Below are 19,957 nucleotides of genomic sequence, written 5' to 3' on the forward strand. Positions count from 1 at the left end.
GAAGAAATGTCACAAATCAATAACTTCCCATTTGATTTCAGGAGCAGACTTCAATGCAGCCAAGCACAGGGACACTGAGACTCTAAGCCACAAGACATCTCTGCCAAAATTCCCAGCAGCCATGACAAAATGACTGCAGAAATAATGCAGCGTCCTGGCCCTCCTGATGTGTCAGGAATAAGCCACTGGGGATACAGCCAGAGGGACAAAAGTTGCTCTAGCTGAGCACATTTTGAAAGGAGAGGAAGGAAGAAATTAGGTGTCTCTACTGTTGAAGTTTAAAGCTTGTGAGAAATGTTTCCAAGAACTGGACAAAGAATGGGAGAACAGACAGACAGGACCAGAGGCAGGAGAACCACAAAAATCAACCAAACACCAGCTTTAGTAAGAATTTGGGCATAACAAGATTCTTTGTGGTAAAGCTGCAGCAAAGGGAGCTGAAAGTCCTTTTCTGAAAAGGGCAATGACAGCAATGCCTCAGCCTAGGGAAGGTGAGCACATCAACCAGGGCTCCTCAGTGGAATGCTATTTCCTAAGGGTCTCCATGACCTCTCCTTTCTCCTCTTCTGGATATTTAGATGTGTTTGTTTGGGGCTAGGGTTTCCTAGTGCACCAGCCCTCAGGGGTTCTTGGCCTGGCTCAGGAAGATCCCAGGTGCCTAAGGAGTTGCTCCACTGAGACTACAGATTCATTTCCTTGGCCTCTATTGGGCCTGGTAATTGGGAAACTCTTCCCTGCCAGGAGCAGGGCCATTCCTTGATGGGATTTAATTAGCAGAGCCCTCAAATGAATCTCTCACAAATCTCTGCTGCAGCTGAGCTTCCATCCCACCAAGGCAGCACTTCAGCAGCATGTTCCCACCTTGGCAGTGTGGGAACACTGGGATGGGAAATTTCCCAGGGATGGGAAATTTCCTCTCAGGAACAAAGAACACAAAAAACTGAGGGCAAGACCCAAGGGACAGGGCCAAGAAAAGAAGCTGAAATAAACAGGGCGGGAGACTTTTTCTCCTTTTAATGCCTTTTATAAAGGTGATCAGCTAAAAATTGGGAAGCTCGACAGGTCTCTCCCAGGGTGCCTCGAAGGAGAAGGAATGTGCAGCTTTGTCCACTGGGGGCAGAGCTGGGGGTCCCATCCTCACAAGTGCCATAGGGCGTAACCCCAAGTTTGCAACTCTCCAGTGAGTCCTACTTGGGGTCTTGGTTTCAGATGAGTTCCGCTCAGGGTGAGGGGCAACAAAGGTTCTCAGCATCTCTGCAGGCTCAGCACTCTGTTCCTCATGTCTAGACACCACTCTAATTTCCTAATTCTGTATTGGCTCATTGTTTTTGGGGTCTTCTTGGTAAGTTTGATGAGGTTCCCATGGCATGCTGGTCTCGAGGCTATTTTGCATTCTCTCTGATGCCCCCCCCCCCCCCACCTCTCCTCCCCTCACTGCCTGGGCAGAAGTACAGTTTAGCCCCAGGCAGGGCTTTACCAGTACAAAAGGAGCAATTAGTTACAACAACCCGTGTTTACAATAACAAAACAGGTACAATTCCACCTTGGCAACAACTAGTCTGACTGGTTTTGTAACTCTTTTTCTTCCCAAAAGAAATTGGCAGATTTTTGTTTATAACAGTCCCTCCTCTTTTTCTTTGATCCAGCTTAAACTTAAGCTCACATCAACTTGCAATTCTTGACTCATGAGCTTCATATTTCTTTAATTTTTTTAAAATAAATTTCTTGAGCACTCTGGTAATCATGGTTATTCAACTTGGTTACTTTTCTTGGTTTTCTTTTTCAGGTTAGAATTTTTTTGAGATTTTTAGCTTGGTCTGTAGGGCCAATACTATTATTTTAATGAAACAGGGAAATAAGCATAGTAAAGGAGCAATCTTCCATGTATACACACAGTGAGGAAAACAACTTTTTCCCATACATTTTTTTTTTAAATCTATAGGTTATCTTACCAACTGGAATCAAGTGTAGGAGTTTGTTCTTGGTTATTTATACATGCTAGTTTTTTTATTTCATTTGAGATGTTTCTAATGATTGCATTCTTTATCTCTAATACTGCTTGGAGTCTGATGATTCTGTTTAACATAGATATTGGGGTCTGAACTTGGTCCTTACAATTTTGGATTCTCTTAATTTCTATTGCACTTTGCTTTTGCTGTTTGGTTTCTCTTAAATCATTGTGTATAGCAACTCCTAAACTTGATCCAGTTTCTTGGTTTTATCATTCTAGCAGTGCAGCTGCCAGACCAATCTCTTGACAATTTAGTGTATGCTGTAGTACTAGAGATCAAAACCAGGTGTTTAAGGCTCTCTTGAAATGTGTTATTAGTTTCTGTTGGGCCTTCTCAATATCAACACAGTTCTTTCATTTTCCAAAAGGGGTTGATCCCTTTTCAATACACTCATAACATTCATATACTTCATGGTGGGTACACTTGTCTCTTTCTTTCTTTTTTCTCAACAGACTCTAATTTATTTGGATCTCTTGGGATCCACCGGGTAGCCGAATTCTTTACTGCTAAATACTTGTTACAAACCACCCTTCTTACTGTTTTTACCATTTCTTTTCTTTTGACTAGATCTACTGAGCTTGCTTCAGCAGCATCACATTCAAAGCACAACCAGGCTTCTCCTATAGGGCACTCTCCCAGGAGTGGCTGCCTAAAAGTGGCAGTATTCCAGCTATCCCATACATTCTCTTATCTTCTTGATAAAGGACCAATTGGGAGAGGTTAACACAATTAGGCTTAGAATTGAGGTGGACTCTAGACAAGGAGCTCCCTTTTTCCTCCTCATAGAGGGGTTGGTAGCACTTACTGCACGGCTCTCCTGGGCTCCCCAGAGCACCACCAGCAATTAGAGCCATCATTACTACCCTTCCCAAGAGTCCGGTATGGGTCATCTTGCACAGCCTGCCCCACCCGGCCTTGCCTCTTGGGGAATTTTACTGAGAAGAATCTTACAAGCTCTTTAGAGTCCCTTCTACCTGCTTCTCTTGGTCTGTTCTCTACTAATTTTGGTTTCTCTTAGGGGAGTGCCCTGCAGAGGATTAACTTGGATTAATTTTGAACCAAATTGGGGGAACTTAACCAGAATTACTTATTTACAGTCTTAAACTTTTTACAAACTTATTTTACACACAGAACTGTCTTGAAACATTTTAAGCTATGTTATGGTTCTGATACCAAACCCCTTTCCTATATAGTTCAGTCTTTTGACTCTTCTTTCTGAGAGTCAACTTTAAGTCTTTTGGTCCTTTTATAACGGTGTACTCAGGTGAATTAACTTGTGATGTGGTTGACTCTTGTCCAGTCCCAGAGGTGAGAGTGGTGTGAACTCTGGCCCAATGCCAGAGGGAAAAACTGATGTTGAGTCTGGCCCAATGCCAGAGGGAGAATGGGATGGAGTCCGGTCCAATGCCAGAGGGACAAATTGATGTTGAATCCTGGTCCAATGCCAGGGAGTGAGAGTGATGTGGAGTCTGGTCCAATGCCAGAGGGACAAACTGATGTTGAATCCTGGTCCAATGCCAGGGGGTGAGAGTGATGTGGAATCTGGTGATGTGGGTTCAACTTTTTTCCTTTGGTTTGCACAGTTGAATTAGCAGTGAGGAGTATCTGAAACAGGCTTTCAAATATAGGCATTAATGCTCTGCTATTTTATGATTCTATCAAAACTCAGTTTCTTCGGTTAATGTTATGTACAATTGATTAATTTCTCTTTTTCTATAGCTTGCATGTTTCTCTCATCAACTTCTGCATACTCTGTATTTTGCAGGAGTTGTATTTCTGTTAGCTAACTTAACTCCAAAAGTGCTTTTATTCTCCTGTTTTTCTGTGTATTTAACTTACTGGTTTTCTGTTCTATTTTCAAGATCTTATCTATTCATCTCTTGCCTCTGTTTCTTACTTTCACTGACAGCTTAAATATTACTTTTCTTTCAACCCCTTACACTTAAAACAAATTTTTTCTCACACTATTTTTCAACACGATACACCTCCCTTCCAAGGAGATGTGGTAAAACTTATAATGCACAATCTACATTACCTATACTTTAATTTGTCTACATTCACTCTCTTTTATTTCTCATTCACTTTCACACATTCCTTCACACCCTCAAGACACAAAGTGGATCCTTATTGCTAGTAAATCTCTGTGGCCTCCCCCTCACCTTGGGGTTGGCCTCTAGGTCTCAGGATCTCTGGGCCTCTTGGAAGGGCTCTGACATGGGGTTGCCTCCGGTGCTCGTTCCCCTGTGAGGCTGTCTGCGTGTCACTCACGCTCTTCAGCTATGGCCCCCTCACACGTCGGGGGAACACTGGCCTGGTGTGCAGGTCACACACACCCTTCAGCTAAAGCCCCACCTGCCTGGGGAACACTAGCCTGGTTTTGTTTGTGACTCACTCTTACACACACAATAAGACAACAGTAAGGTACTTTTTACTTTCACATCACTTATTACAAGTTGAGGTGTTACTGGCCAGTCCTGGTGCTATTGGATATCCTTCCACTTAGCCGTTTCTCCACAATAATAGCAGTGTTGTTCACTCAAAGGGACTTGAGGTCTCTCCATCCCTCTGGTGCCTGACAGTACAAGAGGCCTATCCTTGCCTCCTTCTGGTGGGGGACCTGCCCACCCCACACTTTCTCTGGCTACCGCAACCATGATCCTAGCCTTGGCCTTTGCTTTTTCTTCTTCCTTCCTTAAATACACCCTCAATGCTTCTCTTAATAACTCATTAATGTCCTTCTCTTGCCAATCTTCAGTCTTTTCCAGTTTTCTCCCTATATCAGGCCAAGATTTGGTAACAAACTGGACCTTTAGTAGCAATTGACCTTCTCTGGTGTCTGGGTCTATTCTGGAGTACAGTTGGAAGTTCTGCTTTAGGAGATTAAGCCAAGCAGCAGGAGCTTCATCCTTCCCTTGTGCACCCTCAAATGCCAATTTGGTATTAGTTCCTTTGGGAACTGACTCTTTGATCCTCCGTATTATCAAAGATCTATATTCCATCATGGCCTTCCTCCTGATTAGGGTTCCAGCTGGGATCCATTAGTGGCAATTTTTGTTCACCTGATGGCACCTGGGGTCCCAGAGGGTTGTCTTTCTCCCAAATTCTTATGCCAGCCACCCTAATCATCTGGACCTCTTCTGGGAAAATAAAATATTTAGAATGGAATTTATCTCTCCCCAAGTCTAGATATTTGGACCTAAGAATTGATCCACTTGGTTGGCTATGCCCGCTGGGTTTTCAACTAAATGCCCAAACTCTTTCTTGAATCCTTTCACCTCAGAAGCATTCACAAAGCCAACACCTCCCACTACTCCTCCCATAGGAACTTCTCTGAGAGGAAAAAGTCTCTCTGCCTTGGAGGTCCTGGATCTGGTACTACAGTATGGCCCAGACGCCAAACTACTCATTTGAGAGATATGAGGATTACCCTAAACTTTCTGCAGATCAGCAGGTGTATTTGGTGGTAACTGTTTAGCAGGCAAGGAGGCATTTGTGTCCCAACTAGGAGGAGGTAAAGGGACAGCAACAGGAGGGGGAGAGCTTGAGTACATATTAAGTGGAGCTGGAGAAGGGTGGAGAATGCAGCAGGTGGAGTAGGCACTTGTAGTGGTGCAGAAGGAACTGGAGGAGCCGAAGGGGGTGGTGAGAGAGTGGTTACTAGGGGAGATACTGGGAGATACCATAGGGGAAGCCAAAGAGGTAGAAGAAGGAATTTGAGAAGGCGGTAGTGAGATGGCAGCCGGGGGAAGAACCGGATCTGCCATTTGAGGTGCCCAAGGAAGAGGATTAAAAGGTGGAGGGGCAGCAGGAGGCAAATAATCCCAGGGTTTTTTTCCAATTCTAGCATCCCCTCCTTCATTCCCCTCTTTCTTCTTCTGCACCTTACAAATTCGCGCACCTTCATCCCCAGTAGCACTCTTTAACCAGCAAGCTACATACAATAATTGCTCAGGATCGGTATCCTCCCCAGCTGTCAGATAATGACTCAGTTGTTGACACATCCACTTGTCCCTTGTCCCACACCAAGGCCATCCTCCTGGTACCTCTAATTCTGGCCAGACTTGTACAGAGTAGTGGATCATCTTCACCTTATCTAATCCCTCTGTGGCCTCTACAGAATCCCATTTCTCTAACAGTTCCCCTAAGAGACTATTGGAGGTATATTCCTCAATCTCTTGCCTGTCTTCTTACTATTACACTCTCCCATTTTTGGGTCTCAACAGAAAAAATCCCAAAGGTGCCTCTACTGACAGGTAGTCTCATGAAAAATATATTTGCCTGACGCTCAGGACTTTACACTGAAACAACTGTCTGATCTCTTGATTGCCCAACTTTACTCATATCAGATCTTATACCTATCAGGACTTAAAAACACGAAACCCTGGCATAAGAGCCCGAGTCGTGCCTGACTCCCCTCTGTCAGGAAAAACAGCTGCCTGATTTCTAGTTTGCCTAACCTTCCAAATGTTAGGCCTCACCATATCAGGACTTAAAAACCAACCCCAGCTTCCTTCACTGGGATTTGTGCCTGACCCCTTTGTCAGGACTTGATTTGCCTGCAGGGCTTGTGAGCTTGCCCGAATCCTTCTCGGGACTTGCAATCTGCCTGACTTCCCTCTGCCAGGACTTTTGGGGTGCGTGCCACTCATACACTATTTCCTCCTCACGCCCAGAGGGGGGGCCCTCTCTGCCCCTTAGGAGACGACTCACTCACGCTTATTCCACTCGCTTCCCTCTGTTCCCGGCCGGCCCCCTCGCGGGAGTTCGCAACCGCGGCACTGAGGCCTCCACACTGAGGGCGAGGGTCCGAGCTGCCCGCTCTCGTCTCACTCACACGCTCCACTCACTCGCCTCCTACTCCCGCCGCCGGATTTCTCACCAGTCCGGTGCTCCTCTGCGTCACTGGTCCTGAGCCGATCTCTCTGCTCCTGATAGCCAGCTGTCCTGGAGGTCCAAGATGACCAGTCCTGGTGGCCTCTTTGGACATGGCTATCCCGGACGAGGCCCCAGCTGAAATAAACAGGGCAGGAGACTTTCTCTCCTTTTAATGCATTTATTAAAAGTGATAAGCTCAAGGTTGGGAAGCTCGACAGGTCCGTGGTTTGCTGTCGCCACTCCCAGGGTACCTCGGAGGAGGAGGAGGAATGTGCAGCTTTGTCCCCTAAAGGCCAGAGCTGGGCGTCTCACCCTCATGAGAGCAGTGGGCGTACCCCATCTTTCCCCACTTTTAGATTTGCCATCCAGGGTCTTGATCTCAGTTGAAGTCTTCTGCTTAGGGCAAGGGGCAATAAAGGTTTTCAGCATCTCTGCAGGCTCGGTACTCTGTTCCTTAGGTCCAGACATCACTCTAATCTCTTAATTCTGTATTGGCTCATTGTTTTTGGGGTCTTTTTGGTAAGTTTGGTGGGGGTAGCCTCCCATGGCATGCTGGTCCTGGTGGTTAATTTTGCATTCTCTCTGATGCCTCCCTCCCATGTCCCCTCCCCTCACTGTCTGGGGAATAGAACTATCAAATTAGCCTCAGGCAGGGTCTTTCCTATACAAAAGGAGCAATTAACTAAAAGGACCCGTGATTACAATACCAAATAGGTACAACTTCACCTTGGCTGGCAACCGGTCCAACTGGTTTTGCAACTCTTTTTCTTTTTCCCAAAAAAAAAATTTCAGATTTTTTATTTATAACACTGAGCACAGCCCAGCCTGGAGGCATTGGCCGTCTGGAGTGTGCCCAGGAGCAGAGAAAGGCCAAGGGCAGCCGAGGGCCGCTGGGCTGGCTGAGGATTCCTCCTCTTCTGCCGGCTGCCCTGCAACTCCTGGCCAAGGTCAGCAGTGTGTGCAGCACTCTGGGCATCGGGGCAGGGAGCCGGGCTGCTCGGCAGGCTGGAGCACAGGGCAGCCTCCTTCAGGCCCGGCACTTCTGCCAGGGGAAGCGAGGCCAGCGTGAGACAGGGACAGCTTGGCAGGGCACGTCTGCAGGAGCCAGCGCCTCACGCAGCTCTAGCAGGAAGCACCTGCAATCCTGCAGTTCTGCACTCAGCCAGAGCAAAGGTGTGAGGTGCAGAGTGTTTGGCAGAAATATTCAGGCCCACCAGGCCAGCCTGCTTGGTGCTCTCTGGCACACAGCAAGCGCTGTGCAGTGCAGCTCTGAGCTGCTGGGAGAGAGGCAGTCAGGGATGTGCCTGAGGCTTTTGCTTGAGGAGTGAACTGATTTGGAAGGGGGCAGAAGCCTTTCAGTAGGCAATTTGTGTTTTCTTCATTAATTTCTGAAAGAAAGTCATAATGTGTTGCACACAGGTAGGGTTATTACAAAAGAAAGTCCTTATAAAATCAGGCCTTGCTATGGGAAATTCCCAGCTCGCCTGTTAGGTCTTCTACGTGCAGCCAGCTAACTTCCCATGGGAATAGTCATGAGTGCAGTTAGCACAACAAGCTATTGTGCTAAGAAAACCGTTTGCATCTGGAATAAACAAGAAATCTGTCCTATGAGCGTCCACAAAAGAAAAATGTAATCACCTAAGTAAGAGTGAGTCTTAAGAAGAGAGAGTCTTAGCATGTACACACCAAAACACCTTCTAAGCAATCAATTGTGTGGCAAGGAAACTACCAGCCAGTTGGAGTTGAACACGAGGTCTGTGAAAACAATATAAAAATGAGTTATGTGAATAAAGAATTGGCTTTCCCTGCATGAAGAAACTCAGTCCCACCTGCTTTATTGACACAGCAATGTGACTTCACTCAGCAGGAGCACTTGCAGGGTGTATTGATGAAACGCTTGTGTTTGATTCCCAGAACAGGAAGGAGAGGCGTTAAGTGTAACAAACAGGGCTTAGTCTTGTGAATTCCTTTAGCTTTAACAGGAGTGCTGAACCCTGTATTCCCCACTGCAGTGCTTACTGTGTGCAAGTGGCTATCTTGGCCTTGAGAATAAGGAGAGTGGTCCTGCTAAGAAGGCAGCTGGAATGCATTCAAAGGGAAGAAAGTGTTTTTAGAGGCTCTTGGCCACCAAAGGAGAGTTTGAGCAATGGGATTATTTCCCAAATGACTGTGTCAGGAACCGGAGTCGTGTCCCAGGCCCTGCCATGTTTGATCCATGTTTGAGCAGGTTGACAAGACAATGAAGAAAAGTGTCTTGTTTAACAGGTGGGACCTTGACCCTTGAAAGAGAAACAATCTATTGGTCAATCAGTGAGCAGTCAAGCTTTGAAAGGGAAACAGTGCATAATGGAGCCCTTGGTGGCAGGGAGTCATGGAGTCATCCTGAGCCATCATCTCACAGCCAGCCATGTGTGAGCTGATGCCGTAACTGGGAAAATGGCACTCCTGAGCAGGAGATACAAGGCCTGGTTCTGAGCTGGAAGGGTGAGAAGGATGAGATGCACACTGTTTTGATCCAGGGGATGTCCTGGAAGTGCACTGCCTACCTTCCCCTGCTGCCGAGCACCACGCTCCATATCTCCTTCTTCTGCTCAGTGGATTTTTGGGAATCCAGGGGTTGGTATGTATTATTTGCTACTGCAACTAATGGAATAAATTTGCTTTGCAAGCTCAGTTGTGTCTTAGGTTCTTTTGTGCATGGGTCTCCTCCTGAACCTGTGGCAGCGACCACCAGGGACCTACAGGACACTCCTACTCTGATGTCAAAAAATTCTGAGAAGTGATTGAAATATATCAATAAATCTGGGGTAATGTTTAGCCTGTGAGTTTCAGCAAAGTATTGAACATGTCTTAGTTCCATGCATATAAACTGGTAGGTGAGATTGCTGGCTATGAAGGCCTTAGGGAAGTGATTCCCTATGCACCCAGCACTGAAATAAAGTGATGCCTCCCTTCTAACGCTCAGCTGGCAGCAGGGATCAGGCCCCGCTTGGTAACTTTCATTTTGGCAAGTTCTGTTAGCAGCTAAGAAAGGTCAAAATGAAATATTTTTCAGCTGTTTTCCTCTGGTTGACCTTTTCAGGCACCAAAGCTCTGTGCCACACGTGTCCTGGGTGTGCAGAGCAATGCAGCCCCCACAAAGGCCTTGGTTTCCCCACGAGTTGCCAGTTTGACTGCTTCCAAAGGGGAAGAAAGGCAGAGATGTACATCCACAGGAGTCCTGGCCATGTCCAATAAATGTGCAAATATGTGGGGGGATATGTTAGGACGTATTTCAGCTGTGATGCCAACAGTGCCTTCTCTCCTGCTTCTGTGCATTATAGGTGAGTAATGTAGTAGTTGGCTCTCACAATTAAGAGATAGCTATTATGTGGACAGATATTATGTTCAAATGGAAAGTGCTGTTATTGTAATATGTCCTCCCACAGTCCTCTTTCTTATCCCCCTTGTAATAGCCTTGGTAGTCAGGGCATTTGGGGAGCGCTGGCTTGTGACCAGCAGGAGGAGTGGAACAACACCTGACCTCCAATCAAGATGTAAGAAAGTAATCTCCACCAATGGACAGCAGAGAAAGAGTTGACTGACAAAACATTGGGAGGGGCTAAGGGTATGAATGGCAGAGCATCCCTTTTGTAGATGAGCATGTGGCTGCTGGTCGTGGAGACTCCCAGTGCTGCAATCTTTCCTTATTCAGTCCTTTGTTAAGGTTTAATAAGCCTTTAAAAAGTTAAAAGAAGGGTTGTTTCTCAGATAGGCAATGCTTTGGGCCATTTTCTTGGTGTGATTTCCTTTGCTTGGGTCCCATTTGAGTGCTCAGTTGGGCTACAGGCTGTAGCTGCTTTGTGCACTCTTGGAGTTCCTCTTGGATCCCTTGAACGACAGGCTTTGGCCCACGAGGGGAATTTGTGCTACTTTGTGACAGAGGAGAACTTCCCAGGCTCTTTTGTGTTTGCTGTAGGGAAGGTTGGTTAGTGCTTGGCAAAAACTCACAGAGCAACATGGAGCGTTTGCTTTGTGATGTCAGGGCATGGTTGCCACATTGTCGTGGTGACATCAGAAGGGTGCCTTGGTGCAAGGAAGGCCTGAGTGTCAGAGCAGCCCTAGCGCTTGCTCACTTCAGGAGAATCCTCCTGGGCAATGCTTTTGTTAGTGGGCATTTGCACACTGACAGGAGCCTTGTTTTTTCTACTGTGAGTGCAGCCTGCAGACTTGCAGGGCACAATGATTGAGCGACTTGCACCCGTCCTTTTCGCCGCATATGGCGTTACTTATGGTGCATATTTCATTACACACTTCGCGCGTTAAGTAGATGTTTCCTCTTCTGCTTAGCTTAGGGTGTAACCTGACCTGGCTTTTGTATGTCTTCCTGCTCTTTCTTAGTGACTGAGCTTCTGATTTTGAAACAGAAAGAGCATTAGGATGCCACTGCTTTGGTCAAGCTCCTGTCAAGGTGTTCAGCTAAAAAGGGGGTGTCTGTAGCCACAGGGGCAGCATTTGCAAGGGAACCTGCAGGACTTCTGTTCCCTCTACGGGAGAGTCTGTGGCAGCAGAGTCTGTCATTTCCTCAGTTTGCTGGGACAAGCAAGACACCTTGGAAAATGTAGACTGGCAGACCTTCAGGGAATGCCTTCTAAAAACTCTGCAGTTGTTCCCAGAATTCAGGGAAAGCTTCTTTCTTCCAAAATTTTGTCATGAAGGGATTTGACTGTCTAACTTGATCCTTTAGTGAGTGCTAAAATAGAGATTCCCTTTGCAATGAAATGCAAACTCCAAAGCACCGAGTGTCTGCTCCAGAACCCTGGAGTTACTGTTGTGCTGTTTCACAACAGAACTGCTGCAGCTCAGGGGGATTTTGGGGAAGCTTTTCTGGGCACAAGTTTCCAGCAAGTTAATGAGAATTCGTGCATGCAACTGACTTTAAAAAAAAAAAAGGACCCAAGGGAGAGATTAAAAAAGCTGCTTTATGTATTTGGTAGAAGAGGAACACCAAGTGTTCAAGAACAATTTGAATTTTCTTCATCATGTTTGTAGTCATTTACTGACAAAGTAGGCCAAAGAGTAGGCACAAGCAAAAATATTTTCCTGATCTCTTGCTGGCTGTGTGAATGAAACATGTCTCCTGGAGGGATGTTGTGAAATGGGAAATCATCTCTGTTTGGGTTGACTTGTTTTGTGGGTTTCACAAGCCCAAGCAGTTTTCTCAAAGCATCTGCTTCATTTTCCATTGCACACTACAGGTCACCTGAAGCATGTATTCAGTGGAGTTGATCCTGAGGTGAGTGAGATTTCATGTTCCTGGTGTTGAGAAATTATGGACCCAGCTGTCAGCTTGGCCAGTAGCAGTAGAGTATAGAGGGAGGCCAAAAGAAAATCCATTTTCATGCCTTCAACAAAAAAAACATGGGCCTAAAGTGGAGAGTTCCTACTTTCCATCTCAGAGCCCTGAAGAAATATAAAATCAGTTTGACAGAATGTCGCTTCCTGACAGCACCTAGAGGGGAATACTGAACTAAGAGCAATTTCCTATTGAGTAAAATTAGCCGATTTCAAATTAGTCAGAGTGACTGAGAATTCTACTCTGATAAATTTAATGCTGTCTCCTTAGAAGATGCAGCTGTAGAAAACAAGGACATCTTGTAATGGTGCCTGCTGTATTTAAAGTAATTTAGGAAATTTTGTGGCTGGGGAGCTGCGTGGGCCAGAAGGAGCCAGGGTTGCTGGCGGCCTTGAGCCACTGAGGATGAGGCAGCGTGTGGCCAGGTGGCCAAGAAGGCCCAGGGCATGGTGGCCTGTGTCAGCAGCAGTGGGGCAGCAGGAGCAGGGCAGTGAGCGTGGCCCTGTGCTGGGCAGCGCTGCGGCCACAGCTGCAGTGCTGGGTGCACTTGTGGGCCCCTGGGCAGCAGAAAGTCCTTGAGGGGCTGCAGCGCGTGCACAGAAGGACAGGGGATCTGGGCAAGGGGGTGCAGCACAAGGCCAGTGAGGAGGTGCTGAGGGAGCTTTAGCCTGGACAGTGGGAGGCTCTTGAGGGACCTTCAGCATCTCCTCAGTGCTTTCAAATATTTCAGCCACTTTTGGAAGTGACTTTTCTCCTTTTTTCTTGTTGTTTTTGTTTGCTTGAAGGCTTATTCATTTTCTTTTTCTCCCAACTAAGGTGCTTTTCCTCATTATTTTCTACCGCTTTACTGCACTGCGACTGGGTCTGCTAGAATTTTAATTTCCCAGGTGTCACTTCAGGAGAATGCAGTAGTTTTGCATGAGAACACATCATTCTCTGCAGGGACCTTGGTGTAGAAGGAGCTGTGATGGTTCTAGGCCAGCCAGTATGGCCTTACAGATCACTTTGAGCTTAGCAGTGCCCGTGCCTTTTTGCAGCCCAGGCAATCAGTGTGTGCTGTGTTTGGGAATTGATCAGGAGATCAATGCCCTTGCATTCCAGCTGCTCCTCAAAGATCACAGGAGCTGGGAGGGGCTGGGCTGCATTTCTTATAGTAGAGGAAATGTATTGTACTTGAATATCTGTGTATAGGCTTTGCTCTGGGAGGTCTCAGTTGTCTTTGATAGGCTGCAGCTGTGATGTCTTTAATTAAGCTGCAGCTGTGACTAATGAAGCTAACTGGGATAAAAGGGGGCGGGTTAGCCAGTCAGGGAGAACTTTGAAAGAGCTCTGAACTGAGGGAGAGAGCAACATGCAGAAGAAAGAGTCTGTGCTGTGAAGATCTGCAGCCATGAGGATACACCAAGGAGGTATGGACTTTAGAAGTCTGATAACAACAATGTGAAACTCTAAAAATAGAACAACAACAATTTCTGATTCCAGCCACTTTCCTACCACCTTCAGTGTGGTCATGTCCAAGAGAAGAACTTGCCTGAGCACAGATGCACAAAGAGTGCAGCTCCCAGTGCAATGCTTTGGATCTGATCCCTTTCCATAAGGACCTACACGCTCCAGATTCCCCAGCAGTGTGCTTTTCTGAAGCAACAGGAGAGTTTTTTTTCTGACTCCCACTCACAGCTGGCACTGGAAAAAGGCACATCTCTGCAAGTGTCAGTGTCTTCTGTCTGCCATCAATTGTTTTGCTGCAACTAGCACAACAGACATCAGGCTGGAGAGAGGCTCAGCTGATGTTAGGAATGGGAGCTGCCCCACGGTGAAAAAAAGCAATGAACTTTTATCTCCCAAACCCATCTCCCCAGAGGCTCAAGCAGGATTCCTCTGCTTCCCAGAAATACAAAGAAATAGGGCTGAGAAGACCCTCTGCAGCTATGTGTTCATGCCCAAGACTTTGCTGATGCCATTTGGGTTTTGCCTTTTTTTCTTTTCTATCTTTTCTGTATTGCTTGCACATCTATTTAGAGCTCTGTAGACTACTCTATTTGTGACTACTTTTCCCAGTCCTTTGCAACGGTCTTTGCCTAAGCAGAAAGACAAATTTGCAGAGCTCCAAGCGCCGGGGGGTAGAAGGCCCCAGTGTTATCTTGGTTCTTCTTGGGACAGAGCCCTGCAGGGAGCTGGTGGACTCACCATCCCTGCAAGCCTTTAAAAGAAGACTGGATGTGGCACTCGGTGCCGTGCTTTAGTAGAAGTGTTAGGAAATGGGTTGGACTCGATCATTTTAGAAAGTGGCTGTCTTCCAAGGCAGTGATTCTGCGATTCTGTCACTGAGGGAGCTTTTCTGCCAGCCCTGGAAAGGGCTGCGGGGACCCTTGGCCGAGGACCGCCATCAGGGCTCATGGAAAAGCAGCAAAGGGCTCAAGGCGAAGGCCGAGAGGGCAGAGCTGCCCCAGCGCGGCCCAGAGCGAGCCTCACGTCCTCCTCCTCAACCTGCGCCCTCTGCGCTGCCTTTGCGGCACCGGCGGCTCCTCTCGCTGCGGGGCTCCAGGGCGCGCTGGGGGCCGGGCCCCTCGTCTTCGGCAAGCGCCGGAGCCTCGGAGGCGAGCGGCTGCTGCTGTGGCCGGCAGGGGAGAGCTGCGGCTGCGGCCCTGGGCACGGCCAGCTGCCGCTATGGCCGGCTCCTGCCGCGGCTCCTGCCTCTGCTCCGGCCTCTGCTCCTGCCCTGTGCGCACAGACACGGCCGAGGGCTGCCCGGCAGCTCCCTGCTGCTCCGCGGCTGGCCCGGCCGCGCTGCTGCTCTCTGCGGCCTCTGCCCGCCGCTGCCGGCCCCGCCGCGCTCCCGCCCGCCTCTGCCGCAGCCGGGCCCACACGGGAGGCAGCACATTGCGGCCGGCTCGGAAAAGCCCTGCCCGCAAACTGCCCGCCACGGCCTCGGCCTCAGGGCACGGGCTGCCGGCGTCCTCGCAGCTGCGAGCCGGCCCGGGCCGCCTGCCGGCCTCGGCCACAGCTCCGGCCTGTGTCCCCATGGCCGCGGCTGCTCGGCCCAGCGGGCTGAGCACAGCGAGCGCCAGCAGCAGCAGCTCCTGACGGGCCCAGCCTCCGTGCGCTCCGAGCCCGCCCTCCCCTGAATTCCAGCCCTGAGGGCCTTGGCGTCCCAATGCATCCCCTGCGGACAGCAGAGTCGGCTGCTGAGCTCAGCCCACGTTGACACCACCAAGTGACCAATGGAAAATTCACCAAATCCTCAGCAGAGACAAGACAAAACTCCCATGCTGCCTGACAGCCTGAAGCAACTGCCAATTCCACATCATTCCATCCACGTGGGAAAAGAGACTTTTGCATTAAAGCAGAAAGGAGTTAGCTAAAAGGAGGCCAGGAACAAACAACAAAGTTCTTTGGACTCATGTTTCTTGTGGCTGTTCAAAAGACCAAGAAAATGCAATCTTTGCTCTTCTGACACAGCTCTCTCTTCATCATGTGGGACAGCGAGTGCTGATGTGCAGGAGAGTTCCAGCTGATGGCAGGCACAGGGACGAGAATGCAGCAGGCACAGAGCCAAGCTGACACAGGGATGATCTCTGGCAGTGGCACTGAAGGAGAGGAGTTTCCAGGCAGGACAGAAAATGGCTCTTGCTTTCACCTCTTCTTTCAGTGCTGCTAAGAATGTAGCTTGGAGGAGGCCGGAACACCAGAGCATGGAGCCCTTTCCAGGCAGGGCTGCGTCTGCTGCAGGGGCAGAGAGAGCCCAGCAGGGATCAGACACAAAGCAGCAGGTGACTGAGGAGCCCCTGCGGTGGCAGTGAGCAGCCTCGGGCTCTGCTCACTGCTGGTGCCATTTTCCATTGAACCATCTCCCAGGACTTCTGTTGAGCTCTCTATTTCTTAGTGTTTTCCCTCCTGAGATTTTTTGCTTGTGTCCTGCACCTTTATTTCTCTACATTTTCCTACTCTGTCAACAGCAGCCTTTGTCCAGAACTGGCTCTAAAAATATGAGCAAAGCAGCTGGCAACAGTAGTGCATGCAATCCTGTGGCTCAGGAATTCTTATGCCAGAGCCTGCCTGCGTCTTATGCTTGTCAGTACCTCCTCTTCTGTGCAAAAACTAGTCATCAGTGGAGTTTTTTTGCCTAAGAGTTCCTGAGAAGCCAATGATTGTGCTAGAATTCTCATGAGTGTATCTGTTAAGTTCATTGCTGGGAAACAGAAAGTTAAGCCGGGGTAGCAAAGCAGCTGGGAGCTGGTCACTCCCTGCAAAGGGCTGCTCTGTGATGTGGGAACACCACACATGCCAGGATGGGCAAAAAGGGTAAATGTGCTCAAGGTGCAGCAGGTGAGGTTTGGGTTCACTCAGAGGGCAGGTAGGGGTGGTGAGCACTGCAAGATCCAACTGCAGTCCTCATCCATGACCCCTTCAGTGCTGGCTTTAGGGTGTCTGCAGCCTGGATCCAGAGCGCCCTGGGGGGGCTCCTGTGGCTGCCTTTGCACTCAGGGTGAGGATGCCCAGGAGCCCCCGAGGCCGGCAGTGGGGACCAGGGCTGGGGCTTGTGGCCTGGCAGGTGCGGCTCTGGGGGCTGTGGCATGCCAGGGCATGGGTCACTGTCACTGGTCTCCGGAGCCCTGGCTAACTCTGTGATGTTCCAGAGGCAATGGCAAGAGTGAGGAACTGGCTAGGTTAGGGTTTTGCCTGAGCCAGAACCTCTAGGCCAACTGCCTAGCAGTAGAGACCCCTGGAGGACCGACAAGAACCAACTGAAGGAGGCAGAGGAGGCTCTTCTGCGGCATAAAATACAGCAAATTTATAAGGAGACGCGGGAGAAAGGTGCATAGAAGAAAACTGCCAAAGGCAAGCAGATGTGAAAAGAGCTCCCAACACGCCTGTGCACAGCTTTTTAAAATCTTTCAAAGTGGAGGGTGGACACCATATAGTAACCAAGAAGCGACTCTCAGGGTGTGGCTTTGAGGGCTACAGCAAATCAGAACAAGGGGAGGAGAGAGGGTTGGGATAGGGATTGGATCTTAGGGTGAGAGACAGGGAACTTTCTGGAACAAAGGGTAGGGTTTGGGCTGATGGATGGGCCAAAGGGGCCGGGTTGTCTTGACAGACAGGGAAAAATCTGGTGAGGAGGGAGGGGATTCCTTGAGGGACGCCTGGGTAGGAGGGCATAACACAGGGGAGAAACTAACTGTAGTAACTCGGGGAGCACTCGAACGTACCACAAGATAACAGAAGATTTGACTCAGAAACTAACACACTGCAACACTGACATTCAGGCTTTCAGCAGCCGAGAGGTGGCACTAGTAGAACCCGCAGCAGCTGGTGAAAGCCATCTCTCTCCTTCAGGTTCTTGCTGCGTGGGAAGGGGCTGCGAGTTGTGGTGGCTGCACTCCCCCTTTGCTGGGAGGGTGATCTGTACCAGGGGAGAGCAGAAAGCTGCCATGGTGAGCAGAAGATGCTCAGAGCATTACAGTTGAGAGAATGGCACTGCCCCTGAAGTGCAAAAAGCTTGAAAGCATATAGTTCTGTGCAGAATCATTGTCCAAATTTTGTCTTCTAGAATGTGCCCGTTATTGTATTCTGTAGATGAATACTCTGGTTGTTACAGAATACATGGAGTTTTTTCTCAAGGTTTTTTGGGAGAACTCTCAAGTTTATTTTTATTTGCATTTTACATCCAGCATGTATACAGATCTTTTTTTTAATTGTTCCTTTGTAAATGCTTAGGGAACAAATACCCAAGCATTTCTTAATCCTTTGGGATATTGTGATTAATATTCTTAGAAAGAAAACCTTGTTGAACAAGTGTGAAAATGGAGAGGGAAAACAGTAGAAAAGTCTTTTAGAACAGGGCATGTAATAGGTAGGTTCTGTATCCAAGGGTAGAGACCTCGGAATTGTTTTGCATTGTTCATTTGAGTTACTCATGGCAAGCTTGCATAACAGCCCTTTCTTGCCTCTGTGCTCTCTATCTGTTTTTTCAGAGCATCTTTAATTCTGTCCACAAATTTGATAAAGCTTTCATCTACTCCTTGTTGATTATTAGAAAGGTGTTGGGTAGGGATAGAGTCATCTGGCGTAAGAAGTAAGGAGGTTTTTGCTGCAAATGCCACATCTTGTAATGCTTCCTTAGGTCTCAGCTTAGTCAGAGAGTTTCTGTAAATCCCCTTCCCCAGCCAGCTGTTCAACTGTAAAATCTGACTTATCAGCATTTGTAGAAGATGAGTCTGATAATGTTTTGAATTGTCTTTTTCAATGCCTTTTCCATAACATATATTCTGCTGGGGAAAGGAGGCAGTGGGCAATATTTTTAATGTCATGGGGTACTAAAACATGTGCTGAGAACATAGCTTCTAGGAAATTTCTAAAAAGATGTGGACTTCTGCCATGTTCTTTAGCTATATTTCTTAATTGTATGAGTTCCTTATTTGAGTTAGGTTCCCATGTCTTTCTGTTAGTGGTCCCTCCTCTTTTTCCCTTTTTATAATCTACGGAGAAGGTGTTAATTTTTTGTGCCATTTGCCAGTCTCCTGCCTTGGTCACTTGTATCTTAATTAGAGCCCATGGGTCAATGTCTTCTGTATCAGAATCAAAATCACTGTCACTGCTGTCCTTAGAGGAGGAATGAGAGCGAGCAGGCCATGCCCTATGCTTTTTACGGCGTGTTGGAGCGAGATTTTGCAGGGGTTTTGTGGCTGCGAAGAGGCACGTGGCAGAGGTTGGCCAAGGGAGCCAGCAGTGGAGCTGGAATGGCAGCACCATGGCATGCACAGGGTGGGGGAAGTGGGCTGGTACCGTGGTGGGTCTCTGAGGTTGCGTTCGGGTGACATTGAGGGTGGGTGGGCAGCTGGAAAGCCTGGGGGTGGCGGTAAGGGAGAAGCGGGGCAGAGGGGGCGGTGGGATTGGTCTGGGCTGCCGCGGGTACAGCGAGGTGTGCTGGGGCTGGGGTGCGCTGGCATGCAGGGAGACCTCCCGCTAGGGCAGGCAGGGATGGGACAGGGATACACACCAGGGTGCAGGCGGCAGCAGCAGCGGTGGGGGCTGGGATTGAGGGACTGGTGGCAGGGGTGGGAAGGACTGCGGCGGGAGGGGTGGGGAGAACGGGAGGAGGGGTAGGGGGAGCCGCAGCAGAGGTGGCTACAGTGGGGGCAGGGGAAGCCGTGGTAGGGGTAGGAGAAGCAGCAAGAAGGGTGGGGGGAGCCGACTCAGTGGAAAGAGGCACATTTGCACTTGCAGATAAGCCACAGGATGCTGCAGTATTCGTGTTTGCCGCGTCCAGGCTGGGGAAGGGGGGACCACTGGAACCCTGCAGGTGCGGAGGGAAGCAGCGAGAGGTTTGCAGGGAAAGGGACAGAGGATGGAACAGCGGCACAGGTGGCACTGGGGCCAATGGGACCCGAAGCCGGAGGGCGGAATTCCAGGGAAAGATTGTTATCAGTGTGATTAGGATTTGAAGGGAGGTTGTCTGTCCCTGCTGCGGGAGGTTGCCGGTGAGCTATCTCTGTTGGCTTTCTCTATGGCTTTAGTTATAATGTGGAACATAGGAATAAACTGAGTTACAGAAAAATCTTGGTTAGTTGAAGTTATATATCATGTTCCCAACTTTGTCCCAAAAGAAGTCTTTAGTAATGATGTCTGTGTTAGTATCTGGAAACTGAGAAAGAATCCGTTTTATAAATTTTTTCAGGTTAGTTTTTGAAGATTACGTTTAGAGAAAGAAAAGTTGTTAGAAGATAAGATTTCT

The sequence above is a fragment of the Molothrus ater genome (genome assembly GCF_012460135.2).
Source record: "Molothrus ater isolate BHLD 08-10-18 breed brown headed cowbird chromosome Z unlocalized genomic scaffold, BPBGC_Mater_1.1 matZ_random_MA35, whole genome shotgun sequence".
Classification (NCBI taxonomy): Eukaryota; Metazoa; Chordata; class Aves; order Passeriformes; family Icteridae; genus Molothrus; species Molothrus ater.